The sequence below is a fragment of the Oryctolagus cuniculus genome, chromosome 1 (assembly GCF_051225735.1).
Source record: "Oryctolagus cuniculus isolate XC-2025 breed Fujian yellow rabbit chromosome 1, ASM5122573v1, whole genome shotgun sequence".
In the NCBI taxonomy this organism is placed as follows: Eukaryota; Metazoa; Chordata; class Mammalia; order Lagomorpha; family Leporidae; genus Oryctolagus; species Oryctolagus cuniculus.
Window position 1 is genome coordinate 228,789,914 of NC_142867.1, and position 27,291 is coordinate 228,817,204.

Sequence of the window (27,291 nt, forward strand, 5' to 3'; positions counted from 1 at the left end):
AGAAGGAAGCACCTGGCTCCTGGCTTCGGATCGGTGCAGCACGCCAGCCGTAGTGGCCATTTGGGGGGTGAACCAACTGAAGGAAGACCTTTCTCTCTCACTGTCTAACTCTGCCTGTCAAAATAAATAAATAAGAATCATCATCTCCAGGCTCCTCACTTCAACCTGGCCCAGCCTCAGCTGTTGTAGCTACTGCAGGAATTAACCAGTGGATGGAAGACCTTTCTGTCTGTCTCTCCCTGACCCTCTCAAAATGGTAAATGTTGTATTATATATATATATATATATATATATATATATATATATATATATATAAATATATATATATATAACCACAACTTTAAAAAAATGATTTCTGGCTTACAAAAAGAGAATGTCCATCTCCTCTGTGATCATCCTTACATATGATAGCATATCAACTCAGCTTTTCCCAGATCATGATATAAGAATTTGGGATAACACTCATGCAGAAGATGCTGTATTACTAACAACCGAATATATATATGTATATATTATATATATATATATTTTTAAATTTATTTATTTGAGAGGCAGTTACAGAGAGGGGGTGAGGGAGAGACACAGAGAGAGAATCTCATCTGCTGGTTCACTCCCCAAATGGCCTGCCAACAGCCTGGGCTGGGCCAGGCTGAGGCCAAGAGCCAGAAGCCAGGAGCCAGGAGCCTCAGTCTGGTCTCCCATGTGGATGCAGGGGATGGCCCAAATGCTCAGGCGCATTCACAGGGAGCTGGATTGAGTGTGGAGCAACTATGACACGAACCAGCACCTATATGGGATGCCAGTGCTACAGGCACCAGCTAAACCTCCTAAGCCACAGCTCTGGCCCCAACATAAAAAATTAAAGTACATAAATATATACCCCAGAATTTAAAGCAAAATAAACATGCTATACATTAACCATGAAATTATTTCAACAAGTGTGAGAGGCAGAAAATAAACCCAAGTATTTGTAGGTCTAAATACCAATTTAGGACTATATAAGCTAATTCCTAAGGAGACAAGAAAGTACATGCGGAAAAAATAATTACATCATATAAGGCAGGTTCATATATTAGAGTCACGTTCTCATAATGCAACGTTATTGCTTCAAATTTAAAAACTGTGTCAACCTGCATTAAACAAAGCAACTGCACTATACTGAGCAAAAATGTCACATTGACATTCCTGTACAATGACCTGGTTTCCCAGTAGTCCAGAAAGATGGGAATAAAATCCCAAGGACTCTAGTTCAGACAGACTGAAGAGAGCAGAGTGTGGCTGTCTTATGATTAAAGGCTATGGTACAGCTCAGTGCGGTCCATGCTTTCGTAGCTTACCCCCGGCAGTCCTCTATAAGCACTGGGATAAGAGTGACAGCCTCACAAAAGGGGTAATAAGAGATAAAGCTTCTTCCTAGATTGTTCAAAGACTGCAGAACCCAAAACTCCAAGTTCTCTGTTGTCTATCCATCCAATTTTCACTAAGAGTAATTTACATTATCCAGAAGCTTCAAAGTCAATTGCCACTTTTGGTTTTACCTTATCAAACCCATAAAAACAGGACTAGGGAGTGATTTGGATAGAACTACAATACATTCTCAAATCAAATAACTGATTTAAGTTAGAGCCAAGTTCATCAACAGTAGGATGACCTAGGATTCAGGCAGTCACCTGTCTTCTTGCATTTCAGAAAGACTAGCATTACTCCAGACACAAGTCCATAGGTGTAAGCAACCTCTGTGTGGGTAATGCCATCAAACAAAAGCAACACCTTCAAAGTCTCTCAGTGACTAGAGGCAGCCAGACACTCAAACTGCCAGCCCTGAATTACGGCCTCTGAATGGTGAGGGCTTCACATTTCACCGATCAGGGCACAGCCCAATCAGAAGACAAACCCCTGCACTGCCAGGGACCAGCAAATCCGCTTTCTTCCAGTGTGCACATGACTGAATGTGCTTCTGTCCATCATCTGGGTCATATATAGTTCAATGCGAGCTGAGCAGACAGGGCTGCGAAGAAATCTGGCGCGGTTCAATACCTCGTCTAGCTTGGGTTCCAGTGTCTTTTTTTTTTTTTTTTTTTTTTTAACTGACAAACTCATTTCTCTACTGGGACAGGATGCTGTGCTGGCTGGAAGTTCCATTTCTACAGCAAGAATCCTATCTGAAGCACAGAAGTTGTCCTCTAGCCACAGCAGCTCGAACTTTTTTGATTGTTGTTGCTGCTTTCTCCCATCACCCCCATCCCCTTTTGACAAAGATCCAACTGTAAAAAGTCTTACGTAACAGTTCAGGACTACTTCGGTTCTTTTACTGGGTAAGCACTTTCAATTTTTTTTAACTGAAAACCATTTTAAAATTGAATCTGTTGAGAGGCTTGACTAAAATCTTTTAAGTAATTTGTGTCGTGAAATACTGTCAGTGGATTTTTTAGTCTCATTTCTGCACGTGCTCCTTTGTTCTCAGAACAGAAGCTTTTTATACACACCCCATAACGCAGCTGGAGAAGACTTATGAAGTCAGTTATTATAAGAAACACAAAGGTTGCTTTGCATTCTTTGCCTTCAGATCATTAACTGTGTATTTGTCTTCTTAAAACAGTATTTAAAGAAGGAAAAATTTCACAAAAGAATAAACTGTTGGAGAATCTAGCAAAGTTTGAAGTTTTTACCACCTTTTTTATCTGCAGTTTCGGGTGGCTAACACTTGTGCTGCCTGGGGCAGTGGGGGTAGAGTCAAGCATAGACAGAGAGGAACTAAGCCAGACATGGACAAAGGCATGAGCCAAAACCAGACAGTCCTGGCCGGTCGATAGGCCAGCAGTGGGTGAGACAGGTCAGCCAGCTGCGGGGGTGGGAGGAGGGGGAAAGGGGCATGGATGTGTGAGGTGCTCATGCGTGCGATCGTGACTAGATTCTGAAACTGCCAGCCATTTTCCTAGCTATGCTTTGTGCAATCTAAAGGAATGCATCTCCTCTGAAGCAGTCATGCCACAGCCCAGTGAGAGAGAGGAGTCTGATAAATACCACAACACAGGGAATCAGAAAATACTGGGAACTGGGGTGGGCAAGAGAGAATGCAGAGGGTGTGGAAATTTTTTAGTGATCTGGAATGTGTTGAGTGACAGGAAGTGCCCCCAAGGGCCCCCCCCAACCAACTCTTCTCAGTCGCGCCTGCTTTTGTCTAACTCTTGTAATCTACACACTACTGCTTACAAAGCTGTCTGAGTTTAAGACAAAAAGAAACATAAAAGGCTCCCAGTTTCATAGTACCTATGATATGCCAGGAATGTAAAAGCATGGCCCTTCAAACTGTGGACTTTTTTTCATGTGTACATTAGAAAGATAAAATGATTTTCCATGGATGAGAATTATGAATTATAGTCCAGGTTCCAAATCTCATTTTTCTAAACGAAATCTTGATTCTCCTATACTTACAAATGCTTAGGTTGGTTCCTAATTTGAAGACTTGTTTTGTTTGGTTAATACATTACATTTGAAGTTGTTTCTTCTTTTTATAAATATGGACTTTATGAGGAAAAAATACAAAGCACGTAAGCAGAATGGAGCCCCCCCCCCAAAAAAAAAAAAAAAAACCAGAATTTTTTCCCTTTATTGGTTGTAAAGTGTTTTAAAGGGTTAGTCTCTTGGAAAAAGCAGTTCTCTCTTACTTTTGGCATGGATGCTACAAAGGTAACATTATACTATAATAATTGTAAGGTAGAAACTTTTGAGAGAAAATAATAGTGTTCAAGGTGAAAAACAACTACCATTTTCCCAAACTTTCATATGATCAACAGAAACACTAAAACTTGAGAGAAAAGTAGCCAAATAATTACACAGCTAGCCCTACTTAGGGGGTATGAAATGGAAATTTAAGAGAAAATAAAATGATACTTGGGAATGTTTCTGCCTCCTACCACAAAGGACGTTAGTGGTCAGCCTAGGAGTTAATCTTTCCTAGCGTGGCTCTGAGCCTGCCGAGCAGACGTTATTCACATGACGATTCGAAAAGTCCATTCATATATCTCACTACCTGGATTTGAATAGAAACCAGACAGCAATTCTTTAGTTCCAGCCACCATTCGCCCCACTGGACAATAGCGATTTGTTAGCACAGAGTCACAGGCTGTGGGACACAAAGCTTGGAGCTGCAGAAAGATGGGGGACTCAGAGAGCAGGAAATTACAGGCTCGGTGCACTCCTGGCAGCTCTGAGAATACAAAAAAAAGAGAGAGAGAGAAAGAAGAAGAAGAGAAAAAGGAAGAAAGAAAAGAAAAAGGAAAAAAAAAGGCAACACAGAAATGCCATGTTTAAGAGCTACTTCTAGCTTTTTTCTACCACCTCCAATGTCATAAAAGCTCTATTGTTGGAGTACATAAAGTCACGAGTCCCATGTGCTCTTTTCTCACTACAGGGAACTTCATTCAATGCCCTGGCACAGTCAGAAATATCAAAAGCATCCAGAGTTGATTAGTTGCATGCTCTGGTAAAAAGGAGAGCAGCATTCCACAAATAAAGTGTCAGAGAAGAAAACACACTGAAGTGACAAATAATAGAATGAGTATCTTTAAAAAACTATTTAATAGTACCAGACAATCAGAATAAAAGCAAATACATCAACAACTCAAGAATATTAATGTTCCTATAAAATATATTTTAATTCCACCAAAAGTTTCTTTGGAAAACATGTACAAATTTAAAAACTACTTATATAGAAAACCTCTGAGTTCTGGGTTGTGTGTTCCAAAACAAAGAATTAAATTCAAAATTCCGGGACTTATTTTGGAATGTTAAAGTAGAAAACTACATTTGCTTTTGTTGATCACCATATTATTCTAGCCTCAACGCTAAATTATGAAATTGTTTCAACTTTTTTGAGAGCTAAAAACTAATATTAATAAATATTCTAAGTGGAAGAGGAAAGATAATTCTCCAATCTCAACTAATGAGTAGAGGAAGCAGTTCATGGGTTCTTATCTAGGCCGTCATGCTGCAACTAAGCACCAACAGGCCAGGCTGTTGTTCATTCCAGCAGGAGAAGGTGATGCTGCACAAGGAAGCTAAGAATAGTTTTGTCTTCTATCCAAATCATAAATTATATTATATTCTAAAGATGCATCAAATGAGATCACAAATGATCAAAAAGTATTTTGTAAACAGGAACTCATCTATTCTATTCAGTCCCCTGATATTACAGTTTTAAGTTGAACACATGCCAGATTTGATGTTGCTGGAAAACCAATCAGTAACCTTTAAACTATCAATGAGTTTCTTTAAATTCTTTCATTACTCATCAGATAAAAATATCAGTTACTACCTCAAACTGTGCTATCTATTATGGCAGCCACTAACCACATGTGGCCATTTTGATTTAAATCAATCAGATTAAATATAACAGAAAATTTAGTTTTGCAGGCACAATAGTCACACATTCATGCATGAATGGCCTCATGTAACTAGTGGCTATTATACCGGATGGTCTAATATGCAGAAAGTACTACTGGTCAGCACTGACTTAGATAGAAATAACTTTCAACATACCTGTCTTCAACTAAAAATCCAGCTGAACATAAAACAATCTCTAAGAAAAAATTATAATAATAAGATAGCTAGTGCCATGATACTTGAGATATGCCTAGAAACCAGAGAAGGGGGTCCAGATCCTCTGTCCACCCTCTTTGGTCTGTGATAAAGAAGTGATAAAGAACATTAAAGACAGTAATAGTGGATAACAGGTAATGGCCAGAGTAAATGAAATGCTCCAATGTGGTACTAATTCATCAACAAAAAGCCTCTCCTCAACATGCCAGGCAACTAATTCTATAGTCTCTCTCACAGTATCGCTATTATGGATAATATGGATTATAACAAAGAACAAGGGCCTGGTAATCACATGTGCCTTCCAATTTATTAGCTAGATGATAATCAGGCAAACTAGTTTACTTCTTGGAGACTTAGTATCCTTATCTGAAAAATGGGGAAATAACCACCCTGTAGAATGTATGGAATGACTCACAATAAATATTGTAAAGCATCTAGTAAGCAACAGGCATAGTAGAAATTTTATAAAGAGCAGCTATATTTTTATAAAGAGCAGCTATATTATTTCCCCCTTAAATCTTTATAAGATGTTTTCTTGTAAATAGACAGATACTAAAACATAAGGCAAGCTTTCATAATCAAATGTTCTAAAATACTGACATCAGCAATTCAGTTTGAGTAAAATGGAAATATCTGGACACTGGATAGCTTTTCCTAGCTATCTGACTCTGCCAGAAAAATCTCAAGTCATAGTTGGATTAAATAACCAGCACGGGCACTGGGCACTCACAACCTTATATTTATGTATCTGGGCTTAGATGTTAGATAAAAGACAATGTCCTATGGCTAAACAGTCAACTCCAATCTGCCAAGGGGTGCATGTACATATTAACTGCGTACAAAGTAACGGTTTCCAAATACTGGGATCCTTATGCCTATTCAGGAAAATACTATTTTGGAATGCAGTTGTAAGAAAGCTATCCTGGCCAGCGCCGCGGCTCAATAGGCTAATCCTCCGCCTTGCGGCGCCGGCACACCGGGTTCTAGTCCCGGTCGGGGAGCCGGATTCTGTCCCGGTTGCCCCTCTTCCAGGCCAACTCTCTGCTGTGGCCAGGGAGTGCAGTGGAGGATGGCCCAAGTGCTTGGGCCCTGCACCCCATGGGAGACCAGGAAAAGCTCCTGGCTCCTGCCATCAGATCAGCGTGGTGCGCCGGCCACAGTGCGCCAGCTGTGGCAGCCATTGGAGGGTGAACCAACGGCAAAGGAAGACCTTTCTCTCTGTCTCTCTCTCTCACTGTCCACTCTGCCTGTCAAAAAAAAAAAAAAAAAAAAAAGAAAAGAAAAGAAAGAAAGCAAGCAAGCAAGCTATCCTTCCTACTGAGGTGACAGGAGTATACAAAAATACATAGAGGGAAATCGTCAAAGAAATTATGTATTGGAGCTCTTTTTCAGGAAACATTTAAACATCTAGATTATAACAGTAGTACTGAACTGGTAAAATGTTCAGTGCCTTATGGTCTTCAATTATAGTGAACTTGACTTATAGTCAAGACTGGATGCAATGAGTGGTACTTCCTCAAGACTTTCAGAAATTAAAAATAAAGAATAAAGAAAAAATAAAGAAAAAAAAAAAAACACCAACAAAGTACTTATATCATGACAACTCTTAACCACCAAAACTGACATCAAATGAACTGGCTGTGATAAACCTGGACATGAGGTTCTTAAGATCCCGATGCCATTCTTGGGCCAGCGCTGTGGCTCACTTGGTTAAACCTCCGCCTGTGGCGCTGGCATCCCATATGGGCGCCGGGTTCTAGTCCCGGTTGCTCCTCTTCCAGTCCAGCTCTCTGCTGTGGCCCGGGAGGGCAGTGGAGGATGGCCCAAGTGCTTGGGTTCCTGCACACGTATGGGAGACCAGAAAGAAGCTCCTGGCTTGGATCAGCATAGCTCTGGCCATGGCAGCCATTTGGGGAGTGAACCAGCAGAAGGAAGACCTTTGTCTCTCTCTCTCTCACAGTCTATAACTCTACCTGTCAAATTAAAAAAAAAAAAAAAAAAAAGATCCCAATGCCATTCTCAACCTATCCTATACCTGCTTTGTGCAAGAAACATGGGTTATATGGTTAAGTGGACATGAGCAGAATCTTGGCTCTACCACTTATTTACTATGGAATATTGAGTAAGTGTCTTCCTCACTTTATTGCAAATTCTAAATCCATAGCAAATATTAATACCTTCCTGTCAGGTTGTTTTAAGGCTCAAGGATCATGTATATAAAACACTCAACACTATTCCTGGCACATAAAAACTACTCAGTAAATACCAATTCTGTGAAAACTCAGTAAAGGTTTGAGGTCCAATTTATTGTCTGCAAGCCTTCCCAGATATAAGGAATGAATATAGAAGGGTTCCAGACTAATCCACAGCACAGGCCATCCTCTGTTTAAAAATCAAATTAAGACAAATATGTGAATGTAAAAAATGTATCAAAGTTGTATAAAGTACCTCAGTCTTAGAAACATGAACACTGAATGAACAGACTAGATTAATAAAGGAAAACTATTATCTGGAAAGTGAAGTAGAACATCAGATTTTAATAATGTAAATTAAAATTTAATGCTGGCCAGCGCTGTGGCTCACTTGGCTAATCCTCCGTCTGAGGCGCCGGCACCCCGGATGCCAGTCCTGGTTGGGGCGCCTGGTACTATTCCTGGTTGCTCCTCTTTCAGTCCATCTCTCTGCTGTGTCCCAGGAGGGCAGAGGAGGATGGCCCAAGTGCTTGGGTCCCTGCATCCGCATGGGAGACCAGGAGGAAGTACTCGGCTCTTGGCTTCGGATCGGCGCGGCACCAGCCGTAGCAGCCATTAGGGGAGTGAACCAACTAAAGGAAGACCTTTCTCTCTGTCTCTCTCTCAATGTCTATAACTCTCTCTCTCTGTCTCTCTCTAACTCTGCCTGGCAAAAAAAAAAAAAAAAAAAAAAAAAAAAAGCTGATACAAATTTAGGACTATTAAGTACAAAAAACAAAGAACCATTAATACTTCTTGGAGATTTTTTAGAACAATTTCTTCTAACTCTTCTTGGTGATTAAAACAAAAACATGAAAGTCCTAAAATATCATCCATGGGTAAATTAACATACCCTCCTGAGGCATAGCAAAGAAAATTCATGTCTTCTAAAAATGAAGATTTAAAAATACTTCTCAGGCCAGATATTTTCTGACTATATCTATGGACTCATTTTAAAAAAAGAGATTTATTTATTTATTTATTTGAAAGACAGAGTAACACACAGAGAAAAAGAGAGGGAGAGAGACAGAGAGGTCATCCATCTGCTGGTTCACTCCCCAGATGGCCACAATGGCCAGAGCTATGCTGACCCAAAGCCAGGAGCCAGGAGCTTCTTCCAGGTCTCACATGGGGGTGCAGGGGTCCAGGAACTTGGACCATCTTCTACTGCTTTCCAGGCCATAACAGAGAGCTGGATCGGAAGTGGAGCAGCCTGGACTCAAGCTGGCACCCATTTAGGATGATGGCACTGTAGGCGGCGGTTTTACCCACTATGCCATGCGCCAGCCTCTGGACTCATTTTTAAAGTTGAAAATAATCCAGGGGCTGATGCTGTGTTATAGCGGGTAAAGCCGCCACATGTAATGCCGTCATCCCATATGGGTGCCAGTTTGAGTCCAGGATGCTCCACTTCCAATCCAGCTCTCTGCTATGGCGTAAGAAAGCAATAGAAGATGGCCCAAGTCCTTGGGCCCCTGCACCTGCATGGGAGACCCAGAAGCAGCTCCTGGCTCCTGACTTCAGACTGGGGCAGCTCCAGCTGTTGTGGCCATTTGGGGAGTGAACCAGTGGATGAAAGATCTCTCTCTCTCTGCCTCTGCCCCTTTGAAACTATGCTTTTCAAATAAATAAATAAATCTTACCCCCCCCCAAAAAAAAAGAAGAGAAAAAGAAAAAAATAATCCAGAGAAAAACAAAGAATAGTAGGTGTTTCTTAATGATGCTGAATAACTAAAAATAATGGACATGCCACATAGCTTTTCAAAGTATGTAAAGCAGATTTTCTAAAGCAAACAGCAGAACTGTACAGGAGACAGTGTCGAGAAAAAGGGAAACCTAAAAGGTAGAGTTTTCTCCCAGAAACTGGCTGGACTATATTAGATGTCTTTTTTTTTTAAGATTTTTATTTATTTATTTATTTGAGAGGTAGAGCTACAGAGAGGGAGAGAAAAAGGTCTTGATCTGCTGTTCATTCCCCAAATGGCTGCAACAGCTGGAGCTGAACTGATTCGAAGCCAGAAGCTAGGAGCTTTTTCTGGTTCTCCCACACAGGTGCAAGGGCCCAAGGACTTGGGCCATCTTCCATGGCTTTTCCAAGCTATAGCAGAGAGCTTGATCAGAAAAGGAGCAGCTGGGACATGAACTGGTACTCAGATGGAATGCTGGTGCTGCAGTCGGAGGCTTAACTCACTATGCCACAGTGTCAGCCCCTAGGTATCTTCTCTTAGCTCTGCCACTAACTAACCAGGAACTTTTCACAAGCCACTTGTCTTCAAATCTGTTACCAGTAGTAGTGCAAAGAACACATTCATACTAGAGATTAAGGACATATACTACTTAAAGGAGAGAATCTGGATTTGCCAGATGGTATTCAGATTTAGTCTCTCTAATACCTCAACATAATAAAGTGTTTCACAAGAACACTTAAATACATACATAAATAAAAGACTAGTATTTCCATGGGTGCTATCATCTTTGATAAATAAAACACAAAAGATGTTCAGAGGAAAGGTTGAGATCCTCAGCAGATGGGTCTAGGTCCTTAGTAAATGGTAATCAAGTATAACCATTTTCTCTGATCATTCATTCATAATATATAAGCTCCCAATATTCATCACTCAGTGTTGGACCCAGTCTGAATGGTGAACGAAACAGATACACTTGCCTCACCTCACAGAGCTAGCAAATTGAGATGACCATGGGCTAGAAGTCATACTATTGAAAGTACAGTAAGGATGAATTGGAACTAGAGCAGCCAGGACTCAAATTGGCAACCATAAGGGATACCAGCGCCTCAGGTGGATACTTAACCTACTATGCCACAGCGCCGGCCCATTTTGGGAAACTGCCTTGCCTAGTAAAAATGCACACAGCTCCCTTTGATTCAAGCAAAGAGATATGCTAAAGGCTCTTAACAGACTTTTCAATGGAGTCACGAAGGCATTAAGAAAATAAAATACCCTCAAATACATAGGCTGGTTTCACAATGACCACTGTAGCTGGAGTAAACCACTATCTAATTTTTTTTTCTTAAAGAGATGTTTATTTGAAAAGCAGACATGCACACAAGAGAGATCATCTATATACTGGTTCATTTCCCAAATGGCTGCAATGGCCAGAACTGGGCCAGGCAGAAGCCTGAAACACCATCTGAGTTTCCTAAGTGGGTGACAGGGGCCCAAGCACTTGTGCCATCATCTGCTGCTTTCACAGACACTGATTAGCAGGGAGTTGGATAGGAAGTGGAGCAGTGGGGATTCAAACTGGTGCTTAAATGGGATGTCATCATCACAAGCATTGGCTCAACCTGCTGCACCAGAATGCCAACCCCTGTGGTAAATCACCATCTATCTCCTTTTGATAGATGTTTAAGAACAAGATAAGTTCTGGAAAAGACGAATGAAATACAGGGGTCTGGGAATGGAATGATGCTCCAGGAGCAGATCATGACACACTGCAGCATTACATGTGACACACGTTTCCTTCACCTTGTTCTCTAAGACTATGTTCTTTAATGATAAATACTAGTATCACCATGATTACAGGGCTAGCTAGTACTTACTCAACCCATGATTAAGCTGGCTTTTAGTGACCAAAATACATGAGACATGGATGATAACTATGAAGAGAAGAGGAATCTAGAGTAATAGCTTGGTTTCTGAGACAATATGTCTTACATTTATATCTACAGGGTATCTAAACATTAACCCCTCTTCAAATTGGGATTTATCCTTGCTGTCAAAGGACTACATGATAAAGCTGCTATTACCAATGGAGTGATGTATATGCATGTACCACAATGGTACAATCTTCACATTATCTCCACAGAACCTGAAGCTCCCAGGATCCAAGAGTTCTAATCACAAAGTTTCCAGGTTGGTTACTTGACATTATAGAATTTGAGTTTCCACCTAGACGTTTATCACTGGGAAAGACTGAATATCATGTGGCTTTTGCTTTTTCTTTGTTCACTGACTATCAAAGTCAAGAGGAAGAGAGGTCTGGCAAATATACTCAGAGCAAATTAGACTGCTACATCCAAAACAAGGATCCCAATCTGGTCATCTGTTACTGTGACCTAGATTTTGGAATTACCTCCATTGGGTTTCCTAACAGCATCACATTTTTATCAGGTTCACTTCTCTGTATAAACAACTATTACAAAAACAGAAAAATTCCTTCTGCTTGGTCACATAAGAATTTCTAGGTCTACAGTTTATTCATTTAGGGTATATCTGCTGAGTGCTTAGTACAAGCCAAGCCCAGTTCTAGGCACTGGATACTCAGAAGTAAACAAGGCAAAGGTCCTGTCTTTGGGCATTTAGTTAAAAAACCTTGAATTCAGACGCAGCTTGTGTACTCTCTGTGACCCTGGACAGATGTGCCTCTTTGAATCTCAGGTCCCTACTCTGGGTAAAAACAGCAAGAATACAGTATCACCTCATAGGGTTTTTGTGGGAGTTACATGTTTGTCATGTCTACCAAAGTATCTAGAATACTAAAGATGTACTAGCTTTAGTTTTACAAATTGAATATAATACTGTCATCTATCCTGATTTTTTATCTATGTATGTAAGGATAAAACTTCTTTATAAGCACAATTTTCAATGGCTATATGTACTTAAAATATATGCTTCAGGTGTTAGTAGCTAAGCAGAGTAAGAGCCATTACTGGATGAAATGCCACTTTTTTCTGGCTCTTGAACAGGTTCTGGCTATATATGACCAATGCAAAATAACAAGAACATGAGAAAATCACTTCAAAGTTGGGATGTTAACGGTGAAATAGATCATAGCATTCACATAGATTTCAAAAAGAAGGGCACTTTATCTCTAGTAGTATTACTATTTTAGGCAACAAATAATTATATAGGAGAAAACTATAAAACAGATATCTCAAGTCTACCATAACAAGAAGAGAGAAAAAAAAAGCAACTATTAGCCTAGCAGATAAAATGCCACCTGGGATGCTTGCTGCCCCACATCAGAGTGCTCAAGGTCCATACCCAGTCTAGCTCCTGACTCCAGCTTTCTGCTTATGTTGTTGAGGACCTTAGGAGTCAGACCATGAAGCTCAAGTGGCTGGGTTCCTATCATCCAAGTGAGTGACCTAGACTGAGTTCCCAGCTCCCAGCTTTCGCCATGCCAAGCCCAGTTCTTCAGGCATTTGTGGAGGGAACCAATGGATGAGAGTCTTCTTTTTCTCTCTTTCCCCCTCAAGTTAATTAATTAAAAGTAAACCCCTCCCTCCAAGGGGCCAGCACTGTGGCAGAGCACGTAAAGCCGCCGGTTCAAGTGCCGGCTGCTCCACTTCCGATCCGGCTCTCTGTTATGGCCTGGGAAAGCAGTGGAAGATGGCCCAAGTGCTTAGGCCCCTGCACCTGTGTGGGAGACCTGGAAGAAGCTCCTGGCTCCTGGCTTCAGAGTGGCGCAGCTCCGGACGTTGCAGCCATCTGGGGAGTGAACCAGCGAATGGATGACTGACTGACTGACTGACTCTCTCTCTCTCTCTCTCCTTCTCTCCGTGTGTAACTCTGACTTTCAAATAAATAAATAAATATTTATAAAAATAAATAACTGCCTGAAATAAAATATTTCTTTAAAAAGAGGAAAGAAAGCATGTTTTTCCTCTGAAGATAATATAAAAGTACCATAAAAATTTTTTTCTGAAGGCAAATTCTTAGGCTGACTGCAATCATATCATATCCATCCTTCCTTCCTTCCTTCCATCCTTCCTTCCTTCCTCCCTCCCTCCCTCCCTCCCTCCCTCCCTTCTAAAGATTTATTTACTTGAGAGGCAGAGTTACAGAGAGGGAGAGACAACAGAGAGAGGTCTTCCATCTGCTGGTTCACTCCCCAAATAGCTATGATGGCCAGAGCTGGGCTGATCCAAAGCCAGGAGCCAAGAGCTTCTTCTGAGTCTCTCACGCAAGTGCAGGGCCAAGCACTTGGGCCACCTTCTACTGCTTTCCCAAGCTATTCAGAGGGAGCTGGATCAGAAGTGGAGCAGCCAGAACTTGACTCAGTGCCCATATGGGATGCCGGCACCACAGGTGGATGTTTAATCCACTATGCTACAGTGCCAGCTCTAATCATATACTTTATAAAATAACTTAGCTTTTACAATAAGAAGCAAAAGAATATAAAGACAAAGAATTATTTATAATTTTCAAAAAATTCTTCACAGTCCCATCACCTAAAGATAAACACTAGCAACATTTGGCAAACTTTCTTCTAGTTTTATTGTTACTCATTTTATTAATGACTTTTGAAATACTGAGAGTTGAAGTCATTGTACAAATGACAAGTGATCTATGCATATATAAATCACTTAAATAAAAAACATTAAATATACACCAACTATAATCTCACAGAAAATCCTCGTTAATATCCTAGTATAGTTCATATATAATGGAATAAATTATCAACAGTTTTATATTCTGACTTGTTTGCTTATAAAGCATTTTTTTCAAGTCATTAAAATGAGCTTTGGGGGAAGGCACTGTGGTGCAATAAGTTAAGTTGCTTCTTGGACACCTTGCATCCCACATCAGAGTTCTAGTCTGGTCTCCACTTCCACCCCAGCTTCCTGCTAATGCACATGCCGGGAGGGAGCTGATGATGGCTCATGTAACTTGGGTCCCTGCCACCCATATGAGAAACCCAGATGGAGTTTTTGGCCCCTAACTTTAGCCTGGGCAAGTTCTGGCTGTTGCAGGTATTTGGGGAGTGAAACAGCAGATGGAAGATCTCTCTCTCTTTCTCTCTGTTCTCTTTTCCTTTCAAACACATAAAAATAGATATTTTTAAAATGTTTGTAGCTATTATAGTTTCCATATATTATCTATTAGAAATACTATCTCAGTGAACATTTACACAGAAATCATTATCCACATTACTAATCATTTTTTTTTGTCTACCAATTTACAATTTACAAGCAGGGACTAACAGCATCTGTCTCACTCTAAGCCCTCAAACAATGAGAAAATGTCATACATAATAAGGTGGCATGCAAACAATAAGTTTACTCAATAATAAAAAAGAGTTTCAAAGGAAACTCAAAATGAAATAAGGACAAGAAAATATTCTTCCTAGCAAGATAAATATTACATCCCTATAAATGACAGGCAGTTGATAGCAATGTTGAAAAACCTTCTAACAGGACACAGTATGAGTTTAACAGAAGGTTTCAGAAATAAAAACAAAACACTCTTTTTTATGGATATATTTAGTTCCTTGGAACCAAAGAAGTGAATCAAGAATCAGTCCTACCAGTTGGGAGTAAATAATATGGAAAACAGTACCGATGAATTAAGTTACATAAAAATCAATGTTTCTATGAATTATTTTCAAAATTTAGTGTTGAGCAAAGAATATGAAATATGGATACATAAATTCTTTAATTCTTATTTATTTACTTGAGAGGCAGAGAGACAAAGAGACCTTCTATCTGCTGTTTCATTCCCCAAATCCCTGAAATGGCCGAGGAAACCAAAGACTGGGGGGCCAGAAAATCAATCCAGGTCTCCCAAATGGGTAGGCAGAAGTCTGACTACTTTAGACACCCCCTGCTATCTCCCAGGGTCTGCATTAGCAAGAAGCTGGAATTAGGATGTACAGCCAGGAACTCCGATATGGGATGTGGTATCCTAACTGATATCTTAACAGTAGGCCAAATGTCTACCCTAAATTCTTATCAAGTATAATTTATTCAACAAATATTTTATTGAATATAAACTTTGTTTAGGTACTTTCATATATAAGATATATGAAGTTAAGAAGTTCTTTTGTAAAACTTGCAATGGTATCCTCCACAATCTAGCTCTCTTAAATCATGCAACATTTACCAGGCCTAATTGAGGAAATACTGCATGTCTATGATGAAGCAAGAAAAAGAAAGATATTTCAAGACACTCTCCTGAATGACCAACTTAAAAATCAAAATTTCTTTACAGGAAAAACCAATACAATCTACTTAAATATATTACAGTCTAGGGTAAAACCACCACCTGTAATGTAGAATTCCATTTAGCTGCGGGTTCGAGTCCTGGCTGCTTCACTTCAGATCCAGCTCCCTGCTAATGGCCTGGGAAAGCAGTGAAAGATGGCCCAAGTACCTGGCTATTGCAGCCATCTGGGGAGTAATGCAGTGAATGGAAGATCATTCTCTCTGTAACTCTTTCAAAATAAATCTTTTTTTTTTAAGATTTATTTTATTTGAGCCGGCGCCGCAGCTCACTAGGCTAATCCTCCACCTTGCGGCGCCGGCACACCAGGTTCTAGTCCCGATCAGGGTGCCGGATTCTGTCCCGGTTGCCCCTCTTCCAGGCCAGCTCTCTGCTGTGGCCCGGGAGTGCAGTGGAGGATGGCCCAAGTGTTTGGGCCCTGCACCCCATGGGAGACCAGGAAAAGCACCTGGCTCCTGCCTTCGGATCAGCATGGTGCACCGGCCGCAGCAGCCATTGGAGGGTGAACTAACGGCAAAGGAAGACCTTTCTCTCTCTCTCTCTCTCTCTCTCTCTCTCTCACTGTCCACTCTGCCTGTCAAAAAAAAAAAAAAAAAAAAAAAAAGGTTTATTTTATTTATTTGAAAGACAGAGTTACAGAGAGAGGCAGAGACAGAGAGAGAGGTCTTCCATCCGCTGGTTCACTAACCAGATGGCTGCAATGGCCAGAGCTGAGCTGATCCAAAGCCAGGAGCCAGGAGCTTCTTCCAGGTCTCCCACATGGGTGTAAAGGCCCAAGGATTTGGGCCATCTTCTACTGTTTCCCCAGGCCATAGCAGAGAGCTGGATCAGAAGAGGAGCAGCTGGGACTAGAACTGGTGCCCATATGGGATGCCAGCGCTTCAGGCTAGGGCTTTAACCCACTGTGCCACAGCGCCGGCCCCTCAAAATAAATCTTCAAAAAAAAAAAAAAAGAGTCCATTCACATGACCTCTTACCAGCATACAGTAACGTTTACCCCAGTACCCACAGTCAAATAGAATTCAAATACTGACAGGAAGAAAAAAAAAAAAAAAACTCCTTCTTTATTTTCTTTAAAGACTTATTTATTTATTTGAAAGTCAGAGTTACAGAGAGAGAGGAGAGGCAGAGAGAGAGCAGTCTTCCATCTGCTGATTCACTCCCTAACTGGCTGCAACTCAGAAGCCAGGAGCCAAGAGCTTCCTCCAGGCCTCCCACGTGGGCGCATAGGCCCAAGGGCTTGGGTCATCCTCCACTGCTTTCCCAGGCCATAGCAGAGAGCTGGACCAGAAGCAGAGCAGTCAGGCATCGAACTGGTGTCCATATGGGATGCCAGTGCCTCAGGCCAGGGGGCATCAACCCGCTGCACCACAGCACCAGCCCCCAAACTCCTTTAAATAGAACTAATAAAACTACCACAATTTTTCATTTGTTTGTAATTTTGCTTCATTTGAGTCCTAAAAGAGGGACTTCTTAAGAGAAAACAATGTTCCAGGTTTCCTATAGATGTTGGACCACCTAAAGGAGAAATAATCACAGTAACTACATGCTCCAGAAATGGAAGCTGTGAATCAACTCAGTGTGAAAGGTTACATTTCTGGTCAAGCTTATATTTCTGATAGAAGAAATATCTAGTATGTTTCTTTTTTTTTTTTTTTTTTTTTTTTTTTTTTTGACAGGCAGAGTGGACAGTGAGAGAGAGAGACAGAGAGAAAGGTCTTCCTTTGCCGTTGGTTCACCCTCCAATGGCCGCCGCGGCCGGCGCGCTGCGGCCAGCGCACCGCGCTGATCCGGTGGCAGGAGCCAGGAGCCAGGTGCTTTTCCTGGTCTCCCATGGGGTGCAGGGCCCAAGCACCTGGGCCATCCTCCACTGCACTCCCTGGCCACAGCAGAGGGCTGGCCTGGAAGAGGGGCAACCGGGACAGAATCCGGCGCCCCGACTGGGACTAGAACCTGGTGTGCCGGCGCCGCTAGACGGAGGATTAGCCTAGTGAGCCGCGGCGCCGGCCCTCTAGTATGTTTCTAAAATCCATCTTCCCACCATAAAAGCAAATACTGCTTCATTAGGAGTCTGCTAAGTGTCAAGTACTGCACATTACTTTTGTATACACATCAGTTAATAATCATAACCACTTAAAGAATCAGCTACTGTGGGAGGTATCTGTGGTACAACTGGTTAAGTTGTTGCTTAAGATGTGCACAGCCCATGTCAGGTTTGACTCTTGGATACTCTACTTCTTCTTCTTCCTTTTTTTTTTTTTTTTTTTTTTGACAGGCAGAGTGGAAAGTGAGACAGAGAGACAGAGAGAAAGGTCTTCCTTTGCCGTTGGTTCACCCTCCAATGGCCGCCGCGGTCGGTGCGCTGTGCTGATCCGATGGCAGGAGCCAGGTACTTATCCTGGTCTCCCATGGGGTGCAGAACCCAAGCTCTTGGGCCATCCTCCACTGTACTCCCTGGCCACAGCAGAGAGCTGGCCTGGGAGAGGGGCAACCGGGACAGAATCCAGCGCCCCAACCGGGACTAGAACCCGGTGTGCCGGCGCCGCAAGGCGGAGGATTAGCCTAGTGAGCCGCGGATACTCTACTTCTAACCCAGCTCCCTGCTAATGTGCCCAAGGAAAAGCAGTGGCTGATGGCCCTGTCAACTATGTGAGAGATATGGATGGAATTCCATGTTCCTGACTTCAGCCTGGCCCAGTCTCAACTGTTACAGGCACTTGGGAAGTGAGCCAGCAGATGGAAGAGTTCTATCTTTCCGCCTCTCTCTGTACTCTCCTTTCAAATAAACAAATAAATGTCTCATTTAAAAAAAAAAAAGTCATTAGGAAAAACAATCAGGAACTGTTAGCCCCTACTTTATTGATAATAACACTGATGATCAGAAAGAAAGGACTCATCTGCTGTCAAAACTGCTGGGAAACACCAGAGGACAGATTTAAGTTCAGATGACTGGTTCTTGCTCACCTGTTTATTTTACCTCAGCAGTTGGGTTTTCTATGTTTTGGTGGAATTTTTTGCCCTTTAAATTTTTTCTTATCAAATATTAGACAGGGGCTGGTGTTAAGGTACAGTGGATTGAGCTGCTGCCTATGATGCTGGCGTCCCTTATGAGCGCTAGTTCTAGTCCCCGCTGCTCGACTTCTCACCTAGATTCCTGACAACCCACTTAGGAAACCAGCAGCAGATAATCCAAGTGCTTGGGCCCTGCCTCTCCTTGGGAGATCAAGATGGAGTTCAAGGCTCTTGGCTTCAGCCTGGCCCAGCACCAGCTGCTGCTGCCATCTGGGGGAGTGAACCAGCAGATGAAAGATTCTCTCTCTCTGTCTCTCTCTCTGTCTTTCCTTGTCTTTCTGTAACTCTTTCAAACAAATAAATAAATCTAAAAACAAAATTATATAATTTTTTTGTTCCTAACTTGGAAATATTTCCAAGGTCACAAGAATAAAAGACTGTACAATGCAGTTTTACATACAATAAAAATAGATTTCTGGGTGTCAGCAAGTACACAGTCTAAATTAAGAATGAAACTTTAAAAATGGTTCAATATAATTTATTTATTAGGCTTCAAGTCTCCACAAAAAGTAATAAGAATGACATGCTCTATTAAAAAATTTATTGAGGTATAAACAATAGTCTAATTTAAAGAAATATATTCAGCATTTACTAAAATACCAAAATACTACGGTTTCCATTGCATCAATGCTCTAGGCTAATATTTTAATGTTATTTAAAAGGATATATAATATGTTAAAAGAATGGCATCTCTGGACTTCATGTGCATACGGATGCTCTTTGTAAATGGCAAAGCAAAATCATCATTAACATTATTTCAAGGCACTTGTTTCTGGCTTAAAGCAGTCCCTAGGAACTCATAGTTACATTTTAAACTATCTATCTATCTACCTACTTACCTATAATTTGAAAGGCAGAGAGACAACAGAGAAGCCACCAGTTCAGTGCACAAATACCCACACTGACCAAGATAAGGCTAGGGTGAAGCCAGGAGCCAGAAACTCAATCTAGATCTCTCACATGGGCAGAGGGACCTAACCACTTGAACCATCACCTTCTGCCTGGCCCAGTTCTGGCCCAGCTCTGGCCCAGCCATTTGGGGAGTGAAACAGTGGATGGAAGACCTCTCTCTCACTCTCTCTGCCTCTGCTTCTCTGTAACTCTGCCTTTCAAATAAATAAAGAAATTAAAAATAAAAAGGCTTGTGGCATTGTGGGTAAAGCACCTGCTCGCGATGTCGGCATCCCATATGGGCACTGGCTCATCAGCTTTCTCGCTTGTGATCTGGTGGCCTTGGAAAGCAGCAGAAGATGGCCCAAATGTTTAGGCCCCTGCCACCCACATGGGAGACATGGATGAAGCTCTTGGCTCATGGCTTCAGCCTGGCCCAGCACTGGTTATTGCAGTCATCCAGGGAGTGACCAGCAGATAGATAGAAGATCTCTCTAATACTGACTTTCAAAATAGATAGATAAAACTGTAAAATAAATACACACATACTTACTGTGAGTGAGAGAGAGAAACCTTTAATGTCATCTTTGTTAAACAAGTAGAACAAAGACTTTAAAATAAAGAAATTTCCCTATTTTTTCTGACTCTTCCCCTCACATGAATTTAGTCAACATATTTCCTGAAATTCTTGTGGTTGGCTGTTTCCAGATCAGACGTTTAGAAGAGGTTTAAGTTAGGAAATCAGAAATTTTATTTCTAAATTATTGTATTCTGACATTAAGTCTCCAGGTTAGCTCCATGCAGAACAGCTGACAAACTATTGGCTTTGAGCAAAAATAATGATTTACTCACAATCACTGTACTGGAAACATGAATAGCATGATCAAGCAAGAAATTCAGAGTAGATGAAGTAAATGGGGTACCTAGTTTAGAAGCAATGAAGAAAGATTTAGGTTTAGATATTGGTGTCCAATAATGAATGCCCACATTATATTAAAGCATTTAGATTTTATCCAAAGGTAGGCAGGGTAATGAGGTTGTCAAAGTTAAATCTGTATTTAGCCACTGAATGAAAAACGAACTAGGAGTGGGCAAGACTATAGGAAAGAAAACCACTTGGGCTGGTTGCAGTCAATCAGATGAAATGATGATGGTTTTCACCAAGTAAAGAAGTAAAGGACTGTCACGTGCTACAACATGGATGAGCTTTGAGAACATTATGCTAAATGAAATCACAAAAAGACAAATACTATATTATTACATTTATGTGAAGTACCCTAAATATTCAAATTCATAGTAACAAAAGCAAAATTATGGTTACAAAGCAGGGAAGAAGAGGAAAATGGAAGCCATTGTTTAATGGGTACAAAATTTTCATTTTACAAAAAGATGAAAAAGTTCAGAAGACTTGTTGTACAACAATGTGGACATACTTAACACTACTTAACTTTACACTAAGAAAGGGTTAAGATGGTAAATTTTAAGAACCAGTATTGGGGGAAAATGGCTTAAGCCATTTCTTATGATGACAACATCTCATATGGAAGTGCCGATTCCAGTTCCAGCAGTCTGGCTTCCAATCAAGTTTCCTGCTAATACACCTGGAAAGAAAGTGGATGGAGACCCAGGACTTGGGCCCCTACACCCATTTGGAAGATTGAACAGAAATTCTGTTTTCCTGGATTCAGCCTGGCCCAGCCGTGGCAGTTGTAGCCATTTGGGAAGTGAATCAGCAGATGGAACCCACCCCCTCTCTCTGTCACTCTGCCTTTCAAATAACAAATCAATTGATAAACAAAAAAGATCGTAAATTTTGCTTTTAACCACAACTTTTTTAAAAGATGCAAAAGGGAGTGTGTATATGTAATATTTTGCTCTATTCAACCTCTGGAAAATGTCTCCCATTATTTTCCTGAATTGTAAAATTACTATGGCTCAATTGGATATGATTTGCAGGGCACTCTAAAGCTTCAAATGGTCCCAAATATCTCACCCTATTATTTGTCATGCTCCTTAACATTTCCTACACTAAAGTCATCAAATTTTTTTTTAAAAGAGCATGCTTAAAGCAGTAGTTGAAAAATAAAATGTGGGCCGGCGCCGTGGCTCACTAGGCTAATCCTCCGCCTGCAGCGCCGGCACCCCTGGGGTTCTAGTCCCGGTTGCTCCTCTTCCAGTCCAGCTCTCTGCTGTGGCCCGGGAAGGCAGTGGAGGATGGCCCAAGTGCTTGGGCCCTGCACCCACATGGGAGACCAGGAGGAAGCACCTGGCTCCTGGCTTCAGATCGGTTCAGTGCGCTGACCGTAGCAGCCATTTCGGGGGTGAACCAACGGAAGGAAGATCTTTCTCTTTGTCTCTCTCTCTCTAACTCTGCCTGTCAAAAAAAAAAAGAAAAGAAAAGAAAGAAAATGTGAAAAATGTTATGTAGGATAAAAAGTAAAACCTTGCCAACTTTCTCACAACCTTTTAACATAAAATATTATAATTGAGCTGACTCCTCCCAGAACTGTAATGTAAATACACAGAAAAAGGTCATTTTCTAATGCCACTCTTAGGTGACTAACCCAAAGCCATTAACTAGAGATAGTATTTTTATTTATTTATTTATTTAATTTTTTGACAGCCAGAGTGGACAGTCAGAGAGAGAGACAGAGAGAAAGGTCTTCCTTTTGCAGTTGGTTCACCCTCCAATGGCCACCGCAGCCGGCACACCACGCTGATCCAAAGGCAGGAGCCAGGTGCTTCTCCTGGTCTCCCATGGGGTGCAGGGCCCAAACACTTGGGCCATCCTCCACTGCACTCCCTGGCCACAGCAGAGAGCTGGCCTGGGAGAGGGGTAACCAGGACAGAATCCGGTGCCCCGAAAGGGACTAGAACCCGGTGTGCCGGCGCCGCAAGGCAGAGGATTAGCCTAGTGAGCTGCGGCGCCGGCCTAGAGATAGTATTTTAAGGAGTCCTTGAATCCTATAGTTTCCCTCAAACTTTTAAACCAAGCTACCTTCTAGCTTAAAAATATAATTCTTTTATGTAATTGCCAAAATACAGTAAAACACACACAATCCCAAATGTACAGTTCAATGAACTTTCACAAAGTGAACATATGGGGAACCAACATTCAAATCAAATATAGAACATTACTTACAGAGATCTTGTCCATTTCCAGTCATTTTATTCCTTCAATAAAAGCAACTACCATTCTTCTAAAAATACATACATATACTTATTTACTTATTTATCTGTTTGAAAAGTAGAGTGACAGAGAGAAAAGATCTTCCATCTGCTTGTTCATTCCCCAGATGGATACAACAGTACTGAGCCAGGCACTCCATCTAGGTCTCCCACATGGATGGTAGGGACTCAAGGACCTGAGCTATCATCTGCTGCTCTCCACGTACATTAGAAGGGAGATGCATCAAAAGAACTAAAACCAGCACTCCAGTCGTGACAGGATGCAGTCTTTTATTTTTTAAATATTTATTATTTATTTGAAAGTCAGAGTTACACAGAGAGAGGAGAGGCAGAGAGAGAGAAAGATCTTCCATCCAATGGTTCACTCCCCAAATGGCTGCAACGGCCAGAGCTGCATCAAACCAAAGCCAGGAGCCAGGAGCTTCTTCCAGGTCTCCTACCTGGGTGCAGGAGTCTAAGGACTTGGGCCATCTTCTACTGCTTTCCCAAAACATAGCAGGGAGCTGGACAGGAATTGGAGCAGCCGGGTCTCAAAACCAGCGCCCATATGGGATGCCAGCGCATCAGGCGAGGGTGTTAACCCACTGTGCCACAGCGCTGGCCCCAGGATGCAGTCTTGAAGCCGCTGGGCTGGAAGCCACTGGGCTACAGCACCCACCCATATTCTTGTGATAGTATATATGTCTGGCTTATTTTGCTCAACATTTTTCTAGAGGATTCATCCATCATTTAGTGATAGTTTGTCCTTATCATTGCCATTCAGTATCCCATTTTATGGATTATCTCAATTTATCAGTTTGGGACTATTATAAATACTGCTTCTATAAACATGTCTTTCAGGGCACACTTTTATACATTTGTATTTGGGATATGCCTAGAAATGAATTTGCTTATGGTTAGCTTTCACAGGGCTCAAAATATAATTAATATTATATAGGATTATAACAATATGATTTTAAAGGTTTCAAGAGTTTACACTATACTTCTGCTGACAGTCTAGGCGCTCCAGTTCTCACCAACACTTTTTTTTTTTAGGATTTATTTATTTATTTGAAAGTCAAAGTTACACAGAGAGAGGAGAGGCAGAGAGGTGGGGGGGTGTCTTCCATCCGATGGTTCATTCCCCACATGGTCGCAACGACCAGAGCTGTGCTGATCCAAAGCCTCTCCCACGGGGGTGCAGGGGCCTAAGGACTTGGGCCATCTTCTACTGCTTTCCCAGGCCATAGCAGAGAGCTGGATTGGAAGTGGAACAGCTGGGACTAGAACTGGCGCCCATATGGGATGCTGGAGCTTCAGGCCAGGGTGTTAACCCGCTGTACCACAGCGCTGGCCCCCTCACCAACACTTTGAATGGTCAGCTTTTTTGTTATTTTAATGGTAGCCAGTCAGTAGGTATTAAGTAGTTTAACATTAGGTTTTGTTTTTTTTTTTCATTTTTCTAATATCTAGTAATGCAGAGTACCTTAGGTCAGATTTTGATAGATATTTGGGAGATATAATTAATAACCTTAAGTGATCAACTGGCTGGTGAGAAAGAGAAAATCTAAAATGACAAAGACAAGACATTTAATGAAAGGGAAAAGGAAATGAATGACATGTGAGATTCAAGTGCTAATTGATTCTACCCATAAGAACTTTTTAAATTAAGTTAAATAAAAATAGTTAACTACAACTATTGAGACCTGATAGGAGATACATGAAGGTTCCCACATAAAAATAATTTAAAATAGATAAAATCTTTCCACACCAGCCATATATTAAGTGGTAAAGAAAATAAACTTGCAATGCTCAGGAGGCAAAATACACTACTGTATTTCAAAAATAGAATCTCACAGATACTGCCTCACTACTCCCCCGATCCCTGCCCAAGAAAAGGTGGGGGAGGCATAGCAATGGGCATTTGGTTCTGACCCTAGCTGGGGCGCCTGCAACCCATGTGGGATGCTAGATTGAATTCCTAGGCTCCTGCTTCAACCTGGCCCCACCTGACCACTATGGTCATTTGGGGAGTGAACTGGCAGGTGGAACCTCTGTCTGCCCCTGCAGAAAAACTAAATAAAAATATTTAATTAATTAAATTAAAAATGGCACCACTATACCTTCCAGGAATCCCTGTGAATGTATCAGAAAGAAATCTATGAAAAGTGATAAACTTTAGTACATGGATTTTTTTTCTAATAACAGAAGCTGAGACGTCAATCTGCTTTCTTTAAAAAAAAAATTAATTTGAAAAGCAGTTATAGAGAAAGAGGGAGAAAGACAGAGAGGGAGATCTTCCATCTACTAGTTTACTCCCCAGATGGCTGCAACAGCCAGGACTGGGCCAGGCCAAAGTCAGGAGCAAGAGCCTCTTCTGAAGCTCCCATGTGGGTGCAGGGGCCCAAGCACTCATGCCATCTCTGCTGCTTTTCTAGGAATGTTATCAGGGGGCTGGATTGAAGTAGAACATCCAGGACTCAAACTGGCACCCATGTGGGATGTTGGCATCACAGGCAGCAGCCTAACTCATTTCACCACAACGCTGCCCCCACAGGTGGAATTAAAGAAAAAAAATAAAACCTTCATAAAAGACTAGTTGGTTTTTTTTTTTAAGATTTATTTTGAAAGATTTTATTTGAAAGTCAGAGTTACACAGATAGAGGAGAGACAGAGAGAGGGATAGAGGTCTTCCATCCGATGGTTCACTCCCCAATTGGCCGCAACAGCCGGAACTGCGCCGATCCAAAGTAAGGAGCCAGGAGCTTCTTCTGGGTCTCCCACGCGGGCGCAGGGGCCCAAGAACTTGGGCGATCTTCCACTGCTATCCCAGGCCATAGCAGAGAGCTGGATGGGAAGTGGAGCAGCCGGGACTACAATCAGCGCCCATATGGGGTGCCGGCACTTCAGGCCCAGGCATTAGCCCGCTGTGCCACAGCGCCTGCCCCCAAAACACTAGTTCTTAACATGCCATTATGCCATAAAGACACCAGTTAGATAAGAATCTCCTGTTTTCAGACAAGAAGGCCATTGCTGATCCTTATCAAGTTTCTCTACTGTGAACATTTGAAGAAGTGCAAAGGCAAGGGTAATGTTTAATCAACAAACATATGAGAATCAAAGGTGAGGAACAGCATTTGGAGCTAGGTTCTATCCTCAGAGATTCACCTAACTGTTGGAATTTCTAGATAATTACTGCATCCTACCAAAATATTATGTGGTAGTGAAGACCTTAGCGTCTGAAGTCAGGCAAACTCGTCTTCAAACCTTAGTTTTGTCCATCTTCACTTATTTGACTCTAGGCAAGTTAACCTTCTCTAAGGTCAGATTTCTCATTTCCAAAATAAGTAATTATCCAAAGAACTATTCTCAACATTCAATTAAATGAGAAAATACAAGTAAAGCACTCAATATAATACTTGACCGATATACAGTAAGTGCTCCATAAATCTTAGTGGATATTAATATCTGTAAAATGGACACAAATTCACATACCCCGAAAGACTGAAAAGAAGTAAAATGGCATGTGCAATGCCTGAACACTACAATGGTTGATACCATTACCCCACTTTTAGAGCATCTGGCAACACTTAGTGTCAAACAGTGTGAAATGGTGTAGCACAGTGACTAAGAACACTATAGTGCTAGAATGCTTGACTCAAACACTGGCTCTGCCATTTAATATCTGATCTTGAGCAAGTGATTTAACTTAGTCTTCCTACCTTCACAGGTAAAATGGGAAAAATAGTAAGTACCTATCTCTTTAAGATTGTTTGATTGATTGAATGATTTGAAAGGACAAGCAAAAGGAATTGGGGGTGGAAGAGACAGAGAGATAGACTGACCGACCAACTGATCAAAAGAATATATGATCTTATATACACCGGTTCACTTTCCAAATGGTCGCACTGGTCAGAGCGGGGCCAGGCTGAAACCAGAGCCAGGAACTCCATTCAGGTCTCCCACATGGGCCCAAGTACTTGGGCCATCTTCCACTACCTTCCCAGCCACATCGGCAGAAAGCTGGATAAGAAGTGGAATAGCCGGTACTTGAACCAGCACTCCAGTATGGGAAGTCAGTATCACAAGCAGCTACTTACTATGATACAACTCCAGCTTCAGTAAATACTTTTCATATTAAATTGTTGTAAGGATTAGATGATTCCCCCTTTTAAGTATTTTATATATAAATCCCTTTTTAAAAAAAACCTAGAATATAAGTACTATATAAATATTAGCTATTATAACTTTAATAATAGCCGTACATGTGTTTTGAGATTGCTTTATACCAAAAAAAATGTGATTCAACTTAAGCAATTCAACATTCTTTTTACGGTTAAGAGACTCTGAATGAAAATATT

General features: G+C 41.4%; 1 protein-coding gene and 1 long non-coding RNA gene across 5 annotated transcripts in view; one reads left to right on the top strand and one right to left on the bottom strand.

The window, feature by feature from the left end:
• NR6A1 (nuclear receptor subfamily 6 group A member 1) overlaps positions 1-27,291 on the bottom strand; it is a 260,240-nt gene that overhangs the window by 137,154 nt on the left and 95,795 nt on the right. The window lies entirely within an intron of this gene.
• The window catches only part of LOC127489189 (uncharacterized), a 62,106-nt gene continuing 35,904 nt past the window's right edge, over positions 1,090-27,291 (top strand). The window contains exons 1-2 of the long non-coding RNA XR_007917145.3: positions 1,090-2,315; positions 11,524-11,707. This is a non-coding gene — a long non-coding RNA (uncharacterized LOC127489189). The remainder of the gene's footprint in view (positions 2,316-11,523; positions 11,708-27,291) is intronic.